General features: G+C 52.3%; 1 long non-coding RNA gene across 2 annotated transcripts; it reads right to left on the reverse strand.

The window, feature by feature from the left end:
- Nucleotides 1-11,381: 11,381 nt before the first annotated feature.
- Nucleotides 11,382-14,811, reverse strand: LOC139440354 (uncharacterized). 2 transcript variants are annotated; one of them, XR_011650545.1, is made up of 3 exons: nt 14,677-14,811; nt 13,692-13,815; nt 11,382-12,863 (listed from the first exon to the last, which is right to left on the reverse strand). It is a non-coding gene; the product is annotated as an uncharacterized lncRNA (long non-coding RNA). The 2 variants fall into 2 exon arrangements; XR_011650546.1 differs by having other exon boundaries at nt 13,260-13,815.
- Nucleotides 14,812-20,202: the final 5,391 nt, after the last annotated feature.

The raw sequence follows: 20,202 nt of genomic DNA on the forward strand, positions 1-20,202 counted from the left end.
AGAGCCCCCTTGGGCTAGCTCCTGGCCTTGCCAAGACCCCCGATTCTCTCAGCTTCAGACAGTGAGGAGTCCTGCTCTCTGATGCCCTCTGGACACTCTGGGTGGGTGCTGAGTAAAACAGCATCCCCTCCACTGGTCTCCATTTGCCTAAGGGCGTGGGCTTTGCCGCCAGGCAGGTGCTAATCATTTCTGGCCTCTCCAGTGCTGTGACCTTTGGCGAGTCCTTTCCTCATCTGAGGCTGACCTTGCTAATCTCATAGGTTACAGCAAGACAGGGAGCTCAGCACGTTCTTTGGCACACAGCAGTACTCGAAGGTCACTGGCTGGTAGGGCTGTTTGGTGACCAGACCCTTCGCCTGTAGCTCAGACGCAACGACTTGCCTCCAGGTTCCTCTACCCCAGACGCCTGGGTCCTCAGGTGGTTGTGGCTAAAAAGAAGGGGGGGATTCATTCACACAGTGAGATTCCCACCCTCAGCACTGTTGACAAGGGGGGTTGGAGAGGCCTTTGTTGTGGAGACTGGTGGGTGCACTATGGGGTGTGTGGTAGCATCTCTGTCCTCTGCCTGCTAGATGCTAGTAGCAGCCCCATCCAGGCTGTGACAAGAATGTCTGCAGACATTGCCAGGTGTCCCTGAGGTGGGGGGAGGTGGGGAGCAAGACTGCCCTTCCTAGGTCCCTGGGGAAAGGCTGGGGTAGCAGACTAGTGGAAAGGGGGCTTCCAGTTATTCCTGAGTCCAGGTGGAGCTACAGGGGGCCCTGCGTCTGCCTCAGGTCCCCATCCTGCAGGAGGAATTGCCTGGTTCTGAATAGTCAGTCTTGGCCTGAGTCCATGGAGCCTCACTAATCTCCCATTAATCACATTAATGAATAATTGGCCTATTTTCCTCTTCCCACCCATTCCAGCCCTGCCCAGGGCCCCAGAGCTAGTCACACCAAGTAATGAAAGGAATTCACATGGTCAGCCCTCGAGTCCCCCCAAGCCTCCCGTGAGCTGCACTGCCGCAGGCCCGGGCCTTTTGCCCTCCCCGCCTGTGCCACTCCCCAGTGTGGGCAATGGCCAGCCTTGGCTTCCACTCCATTGGGCCCACCACACACTCACTGACTGCTGAGAGCCAGACCTGGCGCCAGCCACTGCGGAGGCAGCAGTGACCAAGGCAGAGACCTTGTCTGGGAGATGCCGACTTTCCCGAGGACATCCACAGCACGCCGACGTGAGCAATGGGGTGGTGACGGAGACACCTGGACCCCCAGCTCTGCCTCTCCTCAGAGTCCCCGCAGTCTGTCCTTCCCCCACCGCAGCCCCAGTGTGGACAGTCTCTGAGCTAAGGCTTGCTTCAGGCAAGGGTACAGGAGGGAAGGAAGGGGGAGGCTGGAGGACCCTAGACATGAGGGGTCTGCATTTCTGTGCAGGGTGGATGGGGTCTGAGGTGGGAGAGGGGACCGGGCAGGAGTGTCAAAGATCTCTACTCAGTGTCCCTGGTGGGGCGTGTCCGGTCAGCTCCTGGGGTTCGGGGTCTGTCTCGTCTCTGCCACTGCCCTGCTGTCTCCACATGCTGTGTTCTTTCTGGGCACCTACCTGCAGGCGCCCACGTCTGCCGTGATGGGCCAGTGAGCGCGGCCTCTCCTTTGCTCTTTCACCGGACCCCCTCAGGCAGCTCCATCAAGGGCAAAAAGAGTGGCCCTGTGTGTGCAGGGGGTGTGGTGAGCTGGGCTGCCGCGCTAGACAGGGGACCGAAGGCAAAGCTGGAGAAGAACCAGAATTTGAAACTCCTCCCGTAACGGGCACCCGGTCTCCCCCTCCGGGTCTCGCCCAGCCAGACCCAGTCGTTCTACAACCTGCCATCTTCTCCCCCAACCTCAGAACCCTGCTGAAGAAGGTCGGGAGTCTACCTTCCCCGTTCTTTTGCCCTCCCCCCGCATCCCAGCCCTGGGGCAGGCACCTAGTTCCTGGCTCCCTGACCCAGCTGCGGTCTCCCGTTATCAGAGCAGCCCTGTTTGTTTAAGGCTCTGTTTGTTTAAGGTTAAGGCCTGAGGGGCCCCGGCACCCATGATGTCAAACTGGCCCTGTATCAGATGAGAGTACCCCAGCTCTCAGCCTCAAGCAGCCGACCTGCTGCCACCGCCGCTGGCATGGCCCAGCCAGCTCACGGTACCCGCTCTGACTTTGGCCTCCAGTACTGCCTCCTCTTCCTTCTAGCTGCTCAGGGGGCAGGTAAGGTGCCCTCAGAGGCAAAGGAGTCACCTTTACACAGGAGCACAGAAGACAGAGAAGGGTTGTTTCTTAGCAATCAGAGAAACGACCGCAGAGAGTGTGTGGGGGAAAAGGGGATGGGGATGAACGGCTGCATACAGTCGTCCCGCCGTGGGCTGCTCAGGTGTGTCGGCTGAGGGCCATGCTGGCAGTGAAATCTAGCTTGTGCTTTGCTCCTGGCAGCCATGGAGAGGGGTTTTCTTCTAGTCTGCACACGGATGCTGTGTGGGGATGCTGTCCTGGGTGGGGAGTGGGGACCAAACAGGCTCTGAGCTATTCGAGGACCTCAGGTTCTTATGGTACTGCATCTCATTTCATTTCCTCAAATCCCTCGAGGTGGTTAATAATATCCCCTTGTATAGTGAGGAAAGTGAGACTCAGAAAGGCTCAGGGTGTTGCCCGAGCCTCGGAGGCAAGCTGGCTTTGGCCACACCACACACTGCCTGTTGCCCTCGGGCCACAGGGCACATTCCCTCCTGAGAGACCCGTTCTACGCTGACCTGGGCTCGGCCCTGACTCCAGCCCATTTAATTAATCCACATGTCTATGAACCAAGACACATGCTGCCTGGCCGATGCAAAGGGTCGCTGGCCTGTGGAGCATTTACTGTTTTGGGTGCTTCATCCACGGTGGCTCACTGAACCCTTGCGGCCACTTGAAAAGGGTGTGTGGTTTTGTCTCCACTTTACAGCTGGGAGACACCCCAGGGCTTTGGCGAGAAAATGAACATGGAAAACTTTGATGCGCTAAGCAGACCCTACAGGATAAAGGGAAATCACAAAATGAGGTCACGTAGTTAAGTAACAGTTCTGTGCCCGAACCCAGGGAAGGGAGATGCCAAACACGGCGGCAGCTTGGCACTGGCCTGAGCAGGGTGGAGGAGGGTCTTCACGAGGCAGACGTGCAGAAAGAGACAGACTGTCCCTGCAGTGGACAGGGCCGTCTACAGCAGTGGCTTTGCTGCTCCCAACCAGGGCCAGGAGAGCGGGGTCAGGCTGCTCTGGGCAGTATTTGGGGAGGGACAAGCAGCAGCTTCTCCTTCCAAGTGTGTGTGACTGAGGGTGACATGCAGGGAAGACTCCCCTTCCCTGGGCACAGGGTTTTGCTGGGACCAGACCGGATGGGGTGGGAGTTGGAGCATGGTGGGTGGTGGGGCAGGGCCTGGGGAGCCTTCAGGTTGCCTCTGCTAGGGCTCAGCAGTGCCTTCAACACAGTGCCTTTTGTGTCCTGGCTTGATGGCTTCCTCCCACTTTGAGGCCCCCCCATTCGTGTCCCTTTCCCTGGGGCTGATATCAGGTGCCACCTGCAGCTATGCTCCACCTGTCGTATGTGTAGGGGCAGAAGGGAGTGAATTAACTCCACGCAGTCACTTCTGGGAGGTGTTCCCTCCAGGTCACAGGACAGGCACAAGGCAGACTCGCAATCTGCACCCCAGAGCAGGACGCCCTGGGTGGCCGGGTGTGGATGGGAGATGGCCGGCAGGCGGGGGCAGCTGGACGTTCAGATCCGCAGAGCGGTGAGAGGCGCGAGGCTTCAGGCGGGGCTGGGGTGGAACTGCGGGGGAGCACGAGACTGTCCAGCAGAGAGGGCGGCTGGGGAGGGAGGGAGGAGTGATGGCTGGATTCATTTACCCACAGGACCAGTCCGTACTCACACTTAGATTACTGGGCCCTAGCACCCGGTGGGGCAGCCGCCGGGCCGTAGGGGCAGAGTCGGGATGGCTTTGAGGGAGCTCAGTGGGGCTGCACCCCTGGGGTCCTGGGGAGACTCCAGCATGAACATTTTCGTACATAAATGTTATTTCATTTAATTTCTATGGCAAATATATATATAATATATTAAATATAAAAAATATTTTATATATATTTATAATATATAAATATATATTTATGTACAACTATAAATATATGTATATATTTTATATATAATATGTATATATTTATAAAATGCATATAATATAGATATATTTATATATAAATATATAAAATACACATATATAAATCCATATTTTTTCATTCTAGAAACTGAAAAATAGAAAAAGTTTAGAAAGAAAATCTCCCGGCACTTTCTAGTCACCTGGGCAACCATTCCAGCGTAGTTCCCTTTGGTCTTTTTTCACTACGTCTGTGTTTTAGGTCACGCGTTGAGACTCTATAGACACTTAACTAGCATTTCGCGGCATCGCTGGTAGGGCACCAAGAAACACCAGAAGTGCTGCTGAGGGGAGGCTGCTCTGCCGGCAGCCTGGCCACCTCCTCTCCAGACGAGTGAGTGAAGCCCACTGAACAGAACTTCGGAGTTGTACGGCTTTGATGTTGTGAGGTCTGTTCTCATTCTTTCATCCACGCTAAGCACATGTCTCCAGTCTTCTGCTAAAGCCAGTTTTCTTCTCTGCCTAAACCTCAGTGACCAAAAAGATCCTCTACAGGCCGCTATTGCAGTCAGTGAAATGAATCTCACAGCGAGCAATTCCTAGGGAAATAAAGTTTTGCCCAATAGGTAGATCTACCGGAGAGAAGAGATGGTTAGCTTGTCCTGGGGGTTAGTCTCTGATTCACTTCACGGCTGGGCCCAGGACCAGGGAACCCTGGAGCTTGGCTCACTGTAAATGGAGAAGCCATTTTTGAGGGTCCGATTTCACAGGTGATGTTTCCACAGCTGTGTGATGTGGGTGTGAATTTTAATGTCTGATCTTCGGAGTCTAGTTACTAACCGTGTGCATTGATAACAACCGGGGTCCCGGGGCCGATGGGCTAGAGGTCTTCCCCCTTCTTTCCAACTCAGGGGCTTAGCACCTCATACAGCAGAAGTTACCCCTTGATCTTCCAACCTTTGGAGCTCAGGATACGTTTTTTTACTAATGTGCATAATGACGGATTGTTGGCAAGGCTTTTGAAGAGCTCATCCGTCTCAAGATATTCTCTCACCCGCCCATTCAACAAATATTTAAGAAGTGCCTGTAATAGGCCAGACGTCATTCTAGGCTGGAGACAGCAATGAACAAACAAATAAAAATCCCTGGCATTATGGGAATTAAATGATCTATGGTCTATTAGACAGTGGCGAGTGCTGTGTTGATAAACCCCGCTGGAGGCGGTCTGGCAATGGCTCAGGGGTGCAGAGAAGAGGGGGGCCAGGGCTGCAGCAGGCAGGGGGCTCAGCTGTGTCTCCGGCTCCCCTGCTTCCAGGAGAAGAACAGGGCAAAGTGTCAAACTGTTTCAAAGACTGCAATTCGGATTCAACAAATGCTTTAAAGAGCCAACTCCACTCCGCTTCCCTCAGTCCTCACACTAAGCCGTTGCAGCTGGCATCACTGTTGCAAACAGCTGGAGCCATGGAGCGTCAGAGCATTCCAGTGGCCCGAGTAAGGATGGGAAGCTGGTGCGGCACCAGCCTGGATCCCACCCCCGGCCTCTGTTTTCTTCAGGCAGTGGACTTGCCACGCGATGCTGTGGCCCATTTGTTCATTCTCTGGCTGGGCACTTACTCACCCCTTTTCACATCCAAAAGCATCTGGGGTGTAGAGAAAAGCCTGACTTTGCCAGTTCCTTAACATCTTTGAGCCTCGTCTCCTCACCTGTCAGACTGTAAGATCACACACTGACCTCACAGGTGTGTGGTGAAGATGACATAAACAAACGAAGAACAGAATCCTTTGGGGGTCCCACAGATGTCTGTGTTCTCCCTGCCAAAAGGGTCTGCGCAGCGTGGTCCCGGCAGCTGGGAGCCCAGAATGTGTGTTCCACTGGTTTAACCTCTTACCTGCTGAGGGTGCTTGGGGTCCCCTACACCTGTTTTCTCACATATAAAAAAGGGAGGAGAACAAACAGCTCTCGACCTCCAAGGGCTGTTGCGAACAGCAAATGAGTTAGTGTACATCCTCCTTTGCAGCACCGGCCAGTCCCATAGTCACTGTTCTCGGTTGACCATTGCTATTGCAGAGCTTGTGTGCCAGGCACCATTTCTGCATGAAACTCAGGTTTCCGGGCTGTAAAAATAGGGAAGTTGACAGCTTCTAAGGGGCCTTGTGGGGAGCTGGGAAATCCGTCCCTGTGGAGGAGGATCCAGACAGAGACTGTCTGTGAGGCAAGCAGTGGAGCACCTGGCTGGAGAAGGGCCTGTGAGTGACAGCTGCTGCTGCAGAGGGAGTGGGAGAGCGGGGTGGGCACCATGAGGGAAGCGCCTGGCGCTCGAGCCCTGTTCCCTCGCCCCAGTGCCATGGCCTCGACCCCCTTCAGAGACGTGGGCTTTTCTACTACCTCTCCCTTCTCCTCCCACCCACATTTCTCCCAAGGACTGAGTTCCCCAGCCCCCCACTGTCCTTGTTGGCAGGGAGCTGGGAGGGTTGTGGTTTCCTGGGACTGGGAACGGGTCCAGGCTCTGGTTTCCACCTTGAGCTAACAGAAGCTGGAAATGTCGGTTAGGTAACAACACTAGCTCTCGGGCTTTGGCGATCTCCTGGCTCTCGCGCAGACATCTCCTCTGCCCCCAAGGGTTGTTTTCCATAGAATTAAAGCCCATATCTGTTCATTGATGGCGTGTTTTTCCTCACACCCTGTCCCTAAACACAGTGTCTCCCAGAATCCAGCTGCCCCGTTCACTCTTCTCAGGACCCCCAAGCAGATATTTCTTCCTGTGAGAGGGCCACCTCATCTACTCAAGATGGCTTTAGCTCTGATCTTCCAAGAGGGGGGTCCGTGGGGGAACCAGAGGGTTGAGTCATCTCATTTACTTCCCTTCACCCAGACCGACCTCCATCATCCAAATATAAGCTTCCTGTCCTCCATTCCGCTTCTCTCGCTCACCACCTGTGTCTACTTATTGACTCTCACGGGAAGTTCTGCCGGAGGTCTGATCTTTGGAGCTGCAATGTTATGGAGAGATGAAGATTCTGATGTTTATTACCTTTCTTATCAGCTCTGTCATGGAAGGGGAGCTCCATTCCATAAGCATTATATAAATTCTAGAGGAGCACTTGCTCAGCCAAATGCCGGGCTCTATCTGCTCTCAAAACTTACGATCGGATGGGCAGGGGAGTGTGGAGAAGTCAACAGGCTCATAGACAACTGTAACGTCAAGTTGCAGATAGCAGGAAAAAGTAACTAACAGAAAGATGTTTGAGCACGGAGGTAAAACTAGATCTTATCTGCTTGAAAAGATCAGGAAAAATGCCACGAAGATAGAAAGGTCTAAAATTTAGAATTGAGGAGTAGAGGTGGGGAAGCATGAGGTAACATTCTTTGCTGAAGGCACAGCCTGAAAAAAGGTTCAGAGACTGGAGGTGAGAATGGGGATTAGATATTATAGTATTCTGGGGAGACTGGCTGGAGAGATATATTTGGGGTAATAAGGGGACCCCTAGAGAAGAAGGGGGCCAGGGACGCAGGGAAGATCGTGGAAAAAGTTTCTCACTTGACTCTCTCTTTTTACAGGTGCTAGCACATTTCAAGACTTTCGGAACCCTGGCGAATCCCCAACATCTGATCATTTATCTCCTCCTACTCCAAACCTTATTTTTACTACTCCCTCTGACCACACTGCTCTTCTTTTAGGACACAGCCCCCCAGACTCCCCTAAATCTACAGAAACCCATCAATTTCAACGCCACTGCAATGCCACACACCATTTCAGGCCAATTCACAGGCCTACAGATAACTCCGAAAGCTCTTCAACTCATCGTGAAGCTGCTCCCACTGCTGAACAAACCCCCAGCAATCGAGGAAAAGACCCAATTATCCGGAATGGACACTCTGCTGACTCCAATAACACACACAAAAAATTATCTGGTGCGACATATCCAATGACAAAACCCAAGAGTAAAACAACATGTCCTAAGTCCAAAATTAGCACGCCAACGGTAAAGAGAAATGCCTTCAGAACTGCAACACCTTTGGAAAACACCATCATCACATTAGACAGTAAGAGAAGCACAACTCTTTCCCACCACGCAGTTAAATCAGAGATCAGCAATAGACCAACACTTTCCTCAGAAAACAGCACAACATGCAAGGCATCATGCAAGGCAACAAGAACCACAGAAAAGGAAAAAAAGTTGATGATCATACAGCAGCCACTAATTACTATACTATAGTAGCCTCAGCTAAGACACTGATAAAGACTAGAGAACAAACAGAAGAGACACCAAGAGCCACTGAAAAGAACAAACAAACACCAGGAAAACCTACATATCACAAACAAAAGACCATTTCAGTCCCTGTGAACATCACAAGAGCCCCAGAGATGCCTACAGAATGTGGACAAGAGAGCACATCGGTCCACAAGATCACAAGAGCCCCAGAGATGCCTATAGACCACGGACAAGAGAGCACATCGGTCCACAAGATCACAAGAGCCCCAGAGATGCCTACAGAACGTGGACAATGGAGCACATCAGTCCATGAGATTACAAGAGCCCCAGCGATGCCTACAAACCACGGACAAGAGAGCACATCGGTCCATGAGATCACAAGAGCCCCAGAGATGCCTGCAGAACGTGGACAATGGAGCACATCAGTCCACGAGATCACAAGAGCCCCAGCAATGCCTACGGAACGTGGAGAAGAGAGCACATTGGCCCATAAGATCACGAGAGGCTCAAGTAAGACTACAGAACACCAATTAAAGGCTTCCGTGGCCACAGAGCAAGCCATAGGAGCCTCAAGAAAGCCTATAGTAAACATAAAGAAAACCACATCTACTAAGGGGAAGACCACACCAATTCCAGCAAAGCCTACAGAAAACCCGGCAAGAAACACAGCTGGCACAGAGACTTTAAGATCGCCAATCAAGGTCACAGGAGACCAGTCTATCACTACTTCTCCTCCTCATCCAAAAAGAACTGAGGATACCCATCAGCTGCCCATTGGCCCGTTTACACTTTCACATTCCGCATGGACTTGAGTTCGGTCATGCCAGAAGCCCCAGTCAGCAAGAGCCATCCACACCAGAACAAAGACAGCGCACGAGGAGGTCTCCGTGTTGGAGAGGTGGGGAAGGATGATTCGTTCCCTCCGTGGGCCATAGTTATTGTGGTCCTGGTGGCTGTGATTCTCCTGCTGGTGTTCCTCGGCCTGATCTTCCTGGTAAGGAACAGGGGTGCTCCAGGGTAACGGACCCATGGGGTAGGGGACGGAGGAGAGGTCACGGACCAGAACTAGAGGGAGTAATGACTCTCGCAGAAGAGGCATGGTGGTTGGCAATAGAGAGGGAGTGGTGGTGAAAACTACGCGAAAGGCAGCAGGTGCATGGGCCACGCAATGTAGAGTTGAGGGAAGGCGATGGATCAGGAAAAACAGTGTAGGAGAGGGAAATTTTGTTAGAACAAGGAAAATAGGACAGAAGAAGGATGAAGAGGTCTGGGACTCTGTGTGGGATCAGGGGCTGGAATAAGAATCAAGTTTATATGGAATCCTGGGAAAGAAGCAAGCCGAAGGTCTGGACCAGGGAATGGGAAAGGGCCTGAGACAGGGATGTTGAGGAAGCTAATGGCGTGGCAGGCGGCACTCATTTCTCCTCCCTCCCAACCCCAGATCTCCCACGTGATGCGAACAGGACCTGCACTGACTCCCAACGGTGAGCCGGAGGGTGACGGGGGCCCCAGTTCTTACCCCGTCTACCTGATGGAGCGGCAGACACTTGGTGGGGGCCAGCTCCCTTCCCCATGATGATTTTTTCAGAAAGCGCCTGCCCTCAGCTCTTCCAAGCCCTACCCCTTTCCTGGATGAGGAATTAGACTCGCAACTCCTGTTTCCTGAGCCCCAGGAAGGGCAAAGTACTGACAGTTAACAGCATCAACCCTTTGTCTACTGTGTTCTTAGTGAAACTGGTCAAGGGATGCGGCGATAGCAAGAAGGATGTGAGCTTGAGAGGTAGAAAGGAAAGAACCAGTAATGCAAACACGTGTTCTCTGTAGAAGATGGTGGTCTGAGGACAAAGAGATGTATCGTGGACACTTGAGAGGGGGACCCATAGGGGACATTGATGCTGGGAGGGCAAGAACAACTTATGGACGTTTGGAAGCCTCTGAGGGCAATGTCAGATCTGGCTTGTGAGGCGGGGTTATGAGAAGGGGAGACTGAGGCCAATCTATACTATTTCCATCTACCGTTATTTAGAGAGTGTGTAAGCAGGCTGGTCTCTGAATTCCCCGGGTGGTGGTGGTAGTTGTTGTTGTTCTTCCTCGTTCCCTTCCTCCTCCTCTCCCTCCCCCTCCTCCTTTTTCTCTTTCTCCTTCTCCTCCTCTTCTTCCTTCTAATGCAAAAATTGGATCTTAGAGGGAAGACAAGATTTATTTCTTTCTCCATCCTCTCCATTCCCAGCAGAAACAAAAATTCCAGAAAAGATCATAAAAACTCTCATCAAAATGGTTCTTCCCTCCTCCTCTCAAATCCCTTAGTTTTTCTAAACGTCTGTGGCGGGCATCCTGCAGGGCTGGCTTGCTGGGTGTGGGTGACCACACAAGGAGGGATTTTGTCTGGCCTGTGTCTCATCCATTGACACCCATCCCAGACCTTCCCGGAGGGTATTCTCCACTCGGGATTTTATTTTTCTGTCCCTTCCACCAAAGTCACTCACCAGTCTTCTCTACTGCTCCATCCTCCTCCTTCACACCTTCATCCCAGATTCCAAACCTCCCACTTTGTAAGCATTTCACCTATATGTTTTCTAGATTTTTTTCCTCCAATTTATTAAAGCCCTTTTACCTATTACAGATTGAGCAGAGGTGGAAAGGGAGAGTTGACAGATGACAGATAACTTCCTTGTAGCTACCAGTCTTTTTATAATAAAGTATAAAATATTTACAAAGTGAGGACACCACAGTTATTGGACTATCAGCTGGAAGAAAGCCCTGACTGGTGTTCCTGGCCCTGGCTGTGAACTTGCAGATGACCTTGAGCAGGACTGGCCAGAGGACAGGACTGAACATCTGTGGAGGGTGAAGCAAGAGGAGGCTGAATTTCTATTGCTCCTAAAATGCCTCACTCCTGGACTTAGACGAGCTGGGCTGAGCTCGTGCTGAGCTCAGTTACACGGTGACAAACTGAGGGGAAAACTTGTTATTTAATAAGCAAGTATTTCTAAGCACCTACTATACATTCTGTTGAGGAAGATAAAGAACTTTCAGACATAGTTCCCACCTGAGACACAAATACAGGAGAATTAAAATTAAATAATTCAGTAAGAGCTATAACAAGGCAGTACTACACAGAATAAAACGAGACTCTAGTGAATGAAACCCAGTATTTACGGGCATCTGCCATGTCCCATAGTTACCTTAGCCCTACTCCAAACCCGTACCGTGCCCAAGCGTCAGCCCCAGCAGAACCGCCACCCATCCTCCATGGAGCCTAAGCCCTACTCTCACCAGAGCGTCTTTGCTGGTCAGAAAGGCACCTGGCTTGCCATAGGCCTTCCAACCTTAACTCCGCCCAGCATCAAACAGCAGGGCCATGGGCTGCTCTTCGCTACCTTTGGCATCCCACCTGTGGACCACCGGCAGCCCATCCTAATCAGTAATCCGAGCCCTAATCCAGACACTGATGAGGCTGAATGGTCTGCCAGAGCTCAGATCTGGGCTGCAGGCCTTCAGCCTGAGGGTCGGTTTCCCACCAGACCCCCACTCTGCTTGGGTCCCGGAAAGGAGGCATGCCGGGTGTCAGGAGGACCCCAGATCTAGGCCCCTGGAGAGAAAGAACCTTGAGGCAAAGAGGGCCACCTGGGTCCTGGGAGAGGGCTGGAGGGCCTGAGAAAAAGGAGCAGAATGCCCCATGTTTAGTCGTCTGGACAAATGGTGACGTAGCATGTGGCAGATTCTAGCACAGGATGTCACTCGCCCTGGGAGCAAAGCAGACACCCCATAATCCCAGCCTCTAACCACTGAATTTCCCCACCCTGAACCCTAATTCTAAAAGCCAAAACGAAATGAAGCAAACACACCTTTGCCCCTGCCAAGGCATCACACGGAGCACTGGGGTTAAAGGGTGTGCGACGGGGAAGTGGGGAGGTCCTTCGTCTCTAGGGCAAGTGGGGGCAGAAGGGCGATTCTTCCCACTTCTCTTTCCTGCTAATGATCAGTTTGCAACCTAGGGGAACCCCTTTAACAAACTCCCGGGCTGGGCTCTCCTTTGGTAAAAACATTTCACGAGTGGCTCTCTTCTCACGCTTACTGCACCCCGGTCCCCTGGGGAGAGCACCTCTTGGGAGCCGGTGCCCAAGACCCCAGTGGCTGGGTGCCCAAGGGTGAATGCAACTGGGCGGTGGGCACATGGGCTCTGCTGTTCCGGGCAGTCGCGGGAATCGGGCTACCCGAGAGGAGCGGGCTGTGCCCGCCGCCACACCCTCCGCTGGCCCACCCTCCAGACTGCCGGCAGCTTGGCTTCCACGCCCCGCACACAGGTGGAGCTCTGGGGTTTTGCTGTGCTTCCCCGAACGCAGCCCCACCCAGCAGCCACCCTGCCACGTCCCCCTGAGGCATGTTTCACACGCAGGAAAAGAGTTCACATCCTCTAGGCACCTGTGGAACGGAGTTTATTTTCTCCCAAACTCAGTTTCTCCCGGTTCCTCGTGCCGCTGGCGGCAGGGCCCCGATGACCGGGATGTTATGGGACCACCTGCGAAATGAAGTGTGGTCGAGGTTTGCGCCCGAGTGCCTCCAGCCCTTTCCTCCAGAGTCAGGCCTTCCCTTTCAGCCCATTGGATTTGGGCCCCCAGCCTTGTTCTCCTGGCTGGGCAGTCGGCACCTCGGGCCAGGTCTTTCCTGCCAGCCAGCCTCTGTCGCCTCTGCCACCTTCTGAGATCTTCGAACTAGCCTGGCAGGTTCTCCACTGCCCCCACCCCCCACAGGGCCCAGTCCCCTTGTAGCTAAAGGCCAACTTTCACGGCCCCCCAGCCCTGGACAGAGCTTGTTGGCATAAAGACAAGAGCCATTTCTTTCTCCTCTGCCTCCCAGCAATGCCTCTGTCCCAGAGATGAGACATCTCCAGAGAAAAGAAGTTATTTTTGCTGACCTCTGGCGCCCGGGTGGGCCTTTCCTCCTCTGACAGCTTCTGTCCCCTGGAGAGGGAGGGCCCAGAAGTCACGGCCTCCCCTGTCCAGTGGCGACTATAAATGCCACAGCGCTGGCCACATGAGACAAGGAAGTAAGCCCGACGTGCTGTGGGAGCAACTCTCAGAGTCCAGGAGTCCAGCTGTCCCAGTGCCCAGCTCCCTGCCTCCAGGAACCCTGCCCCTACTGATCGATCTGCCTCCTGCTAGAACCCTGGCCCTGGCCAGCTTTTAATTCTTCCTGAAAGTTCCCACTCAGTCTCCAGGCACCGAGCGCCTCTGCAGCCCAGGTTCACTCGGGAGCCCAGACATTCTGATGGCAACTTCCCTGTGCATTGTTTGAGGCTCAGGAGAGGAAAATTACCGCCCGCCTCCCGTGGCCAGGTGCTGCTCACTTTGGAATCCTGGACGTGGCACGTGTATTGTCCGTCGGTCACAGAGGACGGGGAGGCTGCAGAAAGTCAAAAGGGGAGAGGGTCCCTGCCCCAGGCACTCGGCTTGCACAGTCCCATTCTTTTGCTGGAGGCAAAGATAATAAACTTCTTTCTGGCATTTCTGTGGAAGTCAGTACTGACTGATGGTGATTCTCACCCCTGCTCTGCCACACACAGATCCACCTTTACCGCCCCCCCCCAAACCCTCAGCCCTCAGCATGAGCACAAATAGCAGCTGCTTTGACTTCCCTTAGAATCCCGGAGTGAAATGGAGTGTAGTAACTGCTTGATAAAAGTTTTGTGTCTAGCTTGAAAATCTGGGTGTCAGTATCATATTAATTCCTCATTAGAGCTGGGCTCTGCGTCTAAATAGAGCCCGGTCAAAATATCCCTTCTACAAACGCTGCCCCAATTAAATCCTCGGTCAGCTCCCACAATCCCCAGACAGAGACACGAGCAAGGGGCCACGGAGAGCCCAGGACACCGACGGGGCTTGTGAGCGAAGTCAGCCCGAAGAGAAGCAGTGCCTCAGCTCCTCTGTCCCCAGTTGTGACGGAGCCTGTGTGGCCCAAATAGCTTTAAAAATTTACCATCTGACCCTTTACAAAAAAAAGTCTGCCGATCGTCATTCCAGTCTTCGACCAGAACGATTTTTCTCGTGCTCGGGCACTCGCCCTGAACAAAACCACGCCTGCCCTTGCCCTCAGCACTCATGCTGAGTAAGGTTGTACATCCCGCCTTCTGGGCCCCCCACTGCCACGTCAGTGAGCGGCACGGCTGTGCGTCCACTCCCGACCCAGACGCGGCCATTGCCGTGAGGCTGCCGCCTCCGCCATCGTGGGCCCTCAGCTACCGGTGGCTGTTCTGAGTCCAGCCTCTCCTGTCCCTGGAGCTGGCCTCCTCCACGCGGGTCAGGTTCCTGCACACCTGTTCGGAGCACGCTCACCTGGACCGTCACAGCCACCGTGATGTTGTTACAGCATGTCACCTCTGCTCCCGGCCAAGGCCACTGCCTCACCCACCAGTTGATCTCATTCTCTCCCCTTTGTCCAGCACCGTCCGTACCCCAGCGACTACCCCATGCAAATATCGCTTTAGCTCGTCGGGCGGTGCTTCTGTCCTTGAACAGGTCTTCTGCTCCGCATGAGTCATAGTCTCATTTCCTCAGCCCTCCACCCCCACTGCCACCAGTGCCACCAGTGGGCATGCGCGACCTCCTCCTCTCTGAGACGCTCACCTCTATCCTTCGGACCACGACCTCCAGTACATTACTTTCTACCACTGCTCCTCCCACCACAGTGTCTCCTCCAACCACCGCCGCCCCAGGTGTGCCAGATTCAACCCCTCTGTTCTAAGCACACCTCCCCGTCCCTTAATCGTCTCCGCCACAAACGCAGCGCACTGCGTGACCTGTTCCCTAGGCACCAGGACTGCTGGAATGAGACCCACAGGACCCTTCTCTGTCACCACAGGAAAGGCGTCTGTGGCCACTGCTACCAGCAGCGCCAACCCTGGGATTGCGCTGATGATCTCTGGCCTGGGCTGGTCCACTACTGGAGCATCATCTACCACCTCGGCGCCTAGAAGCAGGTCCACCAGTACAGGGTCTACCTCCGAGCCGACCACCACTCCTGGAACCGGCACCACCTCCCGTAAAACTGGCTCAGTCACCACGGGCACAAGTACAGTCCATGAGAGCCACACACCAACAAACATCACTAGACCAAGTAGACGTTGGCAGCCCTGAGTTGCGCCGTCATCCTCGTCTCTCTGGCTGCCCGCGTGGTCAGCGCTGGATTGTTAGTGGGACTGAGTTTCACCTGTGGAGCCACTGTGCGTGGAGTGGGGGAACCCACCTAGCGGCTAGATCACCTGCGGGATTAGGATAATGGGGACGGGTGTCACAGCCTGGGCTGTGAAGTGGACCCAGTTCTGGGCACGAGCCGCAAAGTTCCAATAGACACGAATATATTCAGAAACTCTTTGCCCCTGGGCGGAAATCGAGGCTGCCTCTCTGTGCCAAAGCAAACTGAGGTTCTCCAGACAAGACTGGAATATTTCTTTCTTACTGATATAATTTCAAACAGCACATCTGGAACCGCCCGTGATTTTGAAGAACCACATTTTTCGCTGACTGAGTCGCTGAAAGTGAGGGAGCTCCTCAAAGAAGGGACCGTGGTGATGCTTTCTGGCTGCAGGGTGTCCTTGGGGAAATGATCTTTGCAGTGAACTTGGCTCTGTCCCAGCTCCGTTCCAGGTTGTCAGCCCAGGCAATGAACGGAGGGGTAGACTGTTACTTTTTCAATCTGGTGTTTACTTTCGCGAGTAGGATAATATAAACACCAGGAGAAGGAGAGAGACAGGAAATGTACGTGACAGATTAGCAAGAAGTGGGAAGAAAGAGAAGAAAGGTGAGCTGGGGCCCAGGGGAGAGTTAAGAAGAAACAAGAGGGACGGGAAGTTTGTCTTTGATAAAGTGGTAACGTAGCTGGGACAATAGCTCTGAAAGAAGGGCGTCTAGAAATGATGAGCTTTGGGCCCCAATAGGCTTTTCACTTCCGTTAAGGACGCTACTACCCCCTACTTCTGGGAGTGCGAGGGAGTGGGGACTCTTTTCCCTCTCTTTTTTGATTTTACTCAAGTGAAAAGAAATTCACTTTTCTAGGTACCTCTTAGCACAGAGGTTGGGAATTTCAAAATACTTCATTAAAGGCTAAGGGCAGATTACAAAGCAATAGCCTCAACAAGAACGGAAGCCACCCAAATGCTTGACCTGGTGGAGGGGAGGTTCCGGGGCTCAGAGTGCTCACCTGTGTCCAGCCCAGAGCCCTGCAGTTGCCTCTGCTGGGTGTGACAGCCGCATTGCAGAATTCTCCTCTCTACCCGGCTCTTACTGTTCTACGCCCATGCATATTTCTTGTTCTGTTTTAAACATATATTTCTATTTTCCCATTTTAACTTTATGTTTCCTGGAAGTGGTCTTCCTGTAAGGAAAAGTCAGGGTAAATACACAACAAATACATGAGAATTTCACACACCAGCCAACACATCATGGGCATAATTTACAGTCAACTTATTCGAGTTGCTTATTTCAGATTCTCTGATCTCTACGGCAAGAACAAAATGAGACTCACCAGCCGTGAGCAAGCCTCTAAATGTTTAAGATGGTGTAATAATAACTAGCATTTTATTAACAGTTTACTGGTTGTGATGTCCAGAGCCGAGAGTGCAAGAGAGCACTGTCTCCCCTTAACTCGGCTTGCCCACGTTAGGGTATGTACTCTTGCTACCTGGCAGAGACTAAAAGTAACTTTCTGAGGATATAACACAGAGCCAGGCTCTAAGCCAAGTCTGCTCAGGAGGGCTGTGCTCTCCTGGGTGTTTATCACGGGCTCACCAAGCACTAGCTCTTCGTGAGCCTTCCCTTATCTTTCTTTTTTTAATTGAAGTATAACTTACAGGAAGTGCATGCATCTCAAGAGTACAGCTTGATCAACTAAAAAATGTGTCCACACCCATGTAACCACCACCCAGTCCAAACTATCGAACATTTCTATCACCTGAGTAGTTTCCCTGGCGCCACTCCCTGGAATACCTGCCCAGCCCAGGTCACTACTATTCTGCCTTGTGTTTTGTGAAACTTCTTCACTTTTACCTGTCCTCACAGACAGCTTGGTTGATTAACACGACAAAAGGCTCCCTGTTTCTGGGAGACTCTGCTTCCTGGGTACAGGCGGAGGATTTAATCTCGTCCTGAAAGCGTAGAGGCACATGGCCTTGCCAAGGGAGCCAGCCGAGACCCCAGCACCGACCAGGAGAGTGTGCAGTGAGGGCAGCAGGGTGCCCAGAGGGGTGGAGGAACCGCAGCAACAGCACACCCGCGGAAAGAATGAACGAGACCAGAGAAAAACACAGTGTTGCAAACCGAAAGTTTGTTATTTTCAACATTCCTAGGTTTCCTTTTACCATACGAGGTCTTTTACATGTGGACTCTAAAAAACAAAATAAACGAATGAACAAAACAGAGACACGCTGGTCCTTCCAGAGGGGAGGGAGTGTGGGGGGCTGGGTGAAAAAGGTGAGGGATGGAGAAGTACAGATAGGCAGGTACAGAATCGTCACGGGGATGTAAAGTGCAGCGTAAGGGATATACAGTTAGTAATATTGTAATAACTGTGGATGGCGCCAGGGGTACTGGACTTACTGGGGGATCACTTCATAAATCACACAATATCTAATCACTATGTTGTGCCCCTGAAGCTAATAGAATACTGAATGCTAACTGCAATTGAAAAATTTTAAAAAAATTGTTTTAAGATGTGCAAGGATTGCTTGCCCTGGGAAGAGAGTGGACCCAGCTCTGAGCCCAGGCATCCAGCATGCACGGGATACAATGTTGCTTCAACCTCAGAGCAGAGACTTTGAAATCTTTTCTATTCTGACATACCCCTGACACGCATTTTTAACATGCTGCACACAAACATCTGCTATGACAGAGACAGATGGCGACACGTTTTCCAAGCACCTGCTTCTGTCTTCAGGACAGCGCTGACTGCACCTGTGCACCTTTTGCCTGCAGCCCAATCCTTCGTGTCCTCCACGCACAACCCAGCTCCAAGGCCCAGCTACCCCCAGAAGCCTCTTCAAGTCTCCCCAGCCTCTCTAGGCCTCCCCGATGCCCTGCTCTGAGCTTCCCAAATCGGGATGGAAATGAGTTAAGGGCAAATTTGTCTCCCTACAAGAGTACGAATTAATTCCCGTGGTCAGCAGCCTCATCCGTCTGCACTCGCCCAGAGCAGGAAGTAGAGGGAGCTACCTGGTGGATTTGCCTAGACGCAGCTTAGCCAGCACTGGACAAACTGGCTTTTTGAGGAAAAAACAAGTGCCAGGAGCCAGGTGTGGCCCTCGCCTCTTCCTCTGTCTCACACTCTGTCTCTTTCTCCCCATTTCTGTCTGCCTTGGGCAGAAGTCACGATGCCGTCCTAGACCGAGCCCACGGGAGGGTCAGTCTCTACGGTCTTAGAGTTGGTGACCCTAAACCACAGACTTGCCCTCCAGCTCCCAAGTTCTGTTAGTGGCCACATTTACCCACTTGGATGAGATGTTGTGCCGGAACCTCAGACCAGCTTCTTCCTATCACGCCCCACCGACAACACGGCAGGGAGCAAATGCCGCTCGTCTCCCACCTCCGCTTCCTCTTCCTGTGTCCCCCTCTGGCTGGCCCCTCCGGCCGCCGGACAGGTGCTGTCTCCCCTCTGCACGTCTGCCCAGGGTCTTGTGCTCAGGGTCTTGGGAGGGGGCTGCTTTCCGCTGTGGGTGGGGGTGCAGCCTTTTTTTGCCACTTACCAGTCCCTTGCTTTGGTACAAACTTATTTGTTTGAAATCACTCTATTTATTCATATATCAAAATCTTCACCCAAAGTTCATGTAGTCATTTTCCAGATGCCGAATGGGTTTGGCCAAGCTGAAGTTATCACACCCATTTTATAGACGGGGCTGCCAAGGCTCAGAGACAGAAGTGGAGTTGATAGAAGCCTCTTAGACTTTCTGACTCCCGCCCTCACGCCCACAATGTGTGTGAATATTCTGTTTAATTCTTAGCTCTTTCCTTCTCCCCGCCCCTTCCATTCAGATCTAGTTATGAGGGGGGGACCCAAAAGACCCGGAATTTATTTATAAAAAATTGAGTATTTATTCTTACATGTTTAAACTTCAGTCCCCTTCAGAGTCCTCTCCATTGGATGCAATACACCTATCAAGATGTTTTTTCCACTGCTCAGAACAGTGTTTGGACTCGTCAATTTTGATACCTTTTAGTCCTTTTGCTGTTTTTTGTTTCGTCTCTTCTACATCGGCAAAACATTTTCCTTTGAGGACTTCTTTCACCCGGGGAAACCAAAAAAAAGTCACCTGGGGCCAGATTGGGTGAATGGGAAAGGTCAGGCAAGGGGGTCATGCTGTTTTTGGTCAAAAACTGCTGAACACTCAGTGCTATGTGGGCAGATATGCTCATAAATCACCCATCATGAAATAGGCAAATGCATTGAGTCTTAAAAACTTTTTCACTGAAGCCAAACGCAGCCTCTCACAACAACGCCAGCTGGTGCAATGATACGAGTGGGTTCTTAGAACACTCACCTAGTGGGGGAAGCCTGTACTAGAAGGGACCCACCCTCCAGATAATTCCGGAGTTTTGGAGGTCCCTCCTTGTAATTATTCCAGAAAAAAAATATTTTTTACTCAGCTAAGAATCCCTCACAGCATAGCCCAGCCAGTGCTTGACATGCGGTAAACACTTAATAAAATCGATCGAGTGAACACACGCTTCTACGTAGAAAGGCTTTCCGGATCACCTACTTTTACCAAAGACTTGACGCTGCTGTGCCCTTTGCACACAAGACTCCACTGCCTGGGGCGTCTCTGGGGCTGTCTCCCTGCCTGTAGAGTGGTTATAGAGGGTTGGACTTGGTGA

The sequence above is a fragment of the Desmodus rotundus genome, chromosome 11, assembly GCF_022682495.2.
Source record: "Desmodus rotundus isolate HL8 chromosome 11, HLdesRot8A.1, whole genome shotgun sequence".
NCBI lineage: Eukaryota > Metazoa > Chordata > Mammalia > Chiroptera > Phyllostomidae > Desmodus > Desmodus rotundus.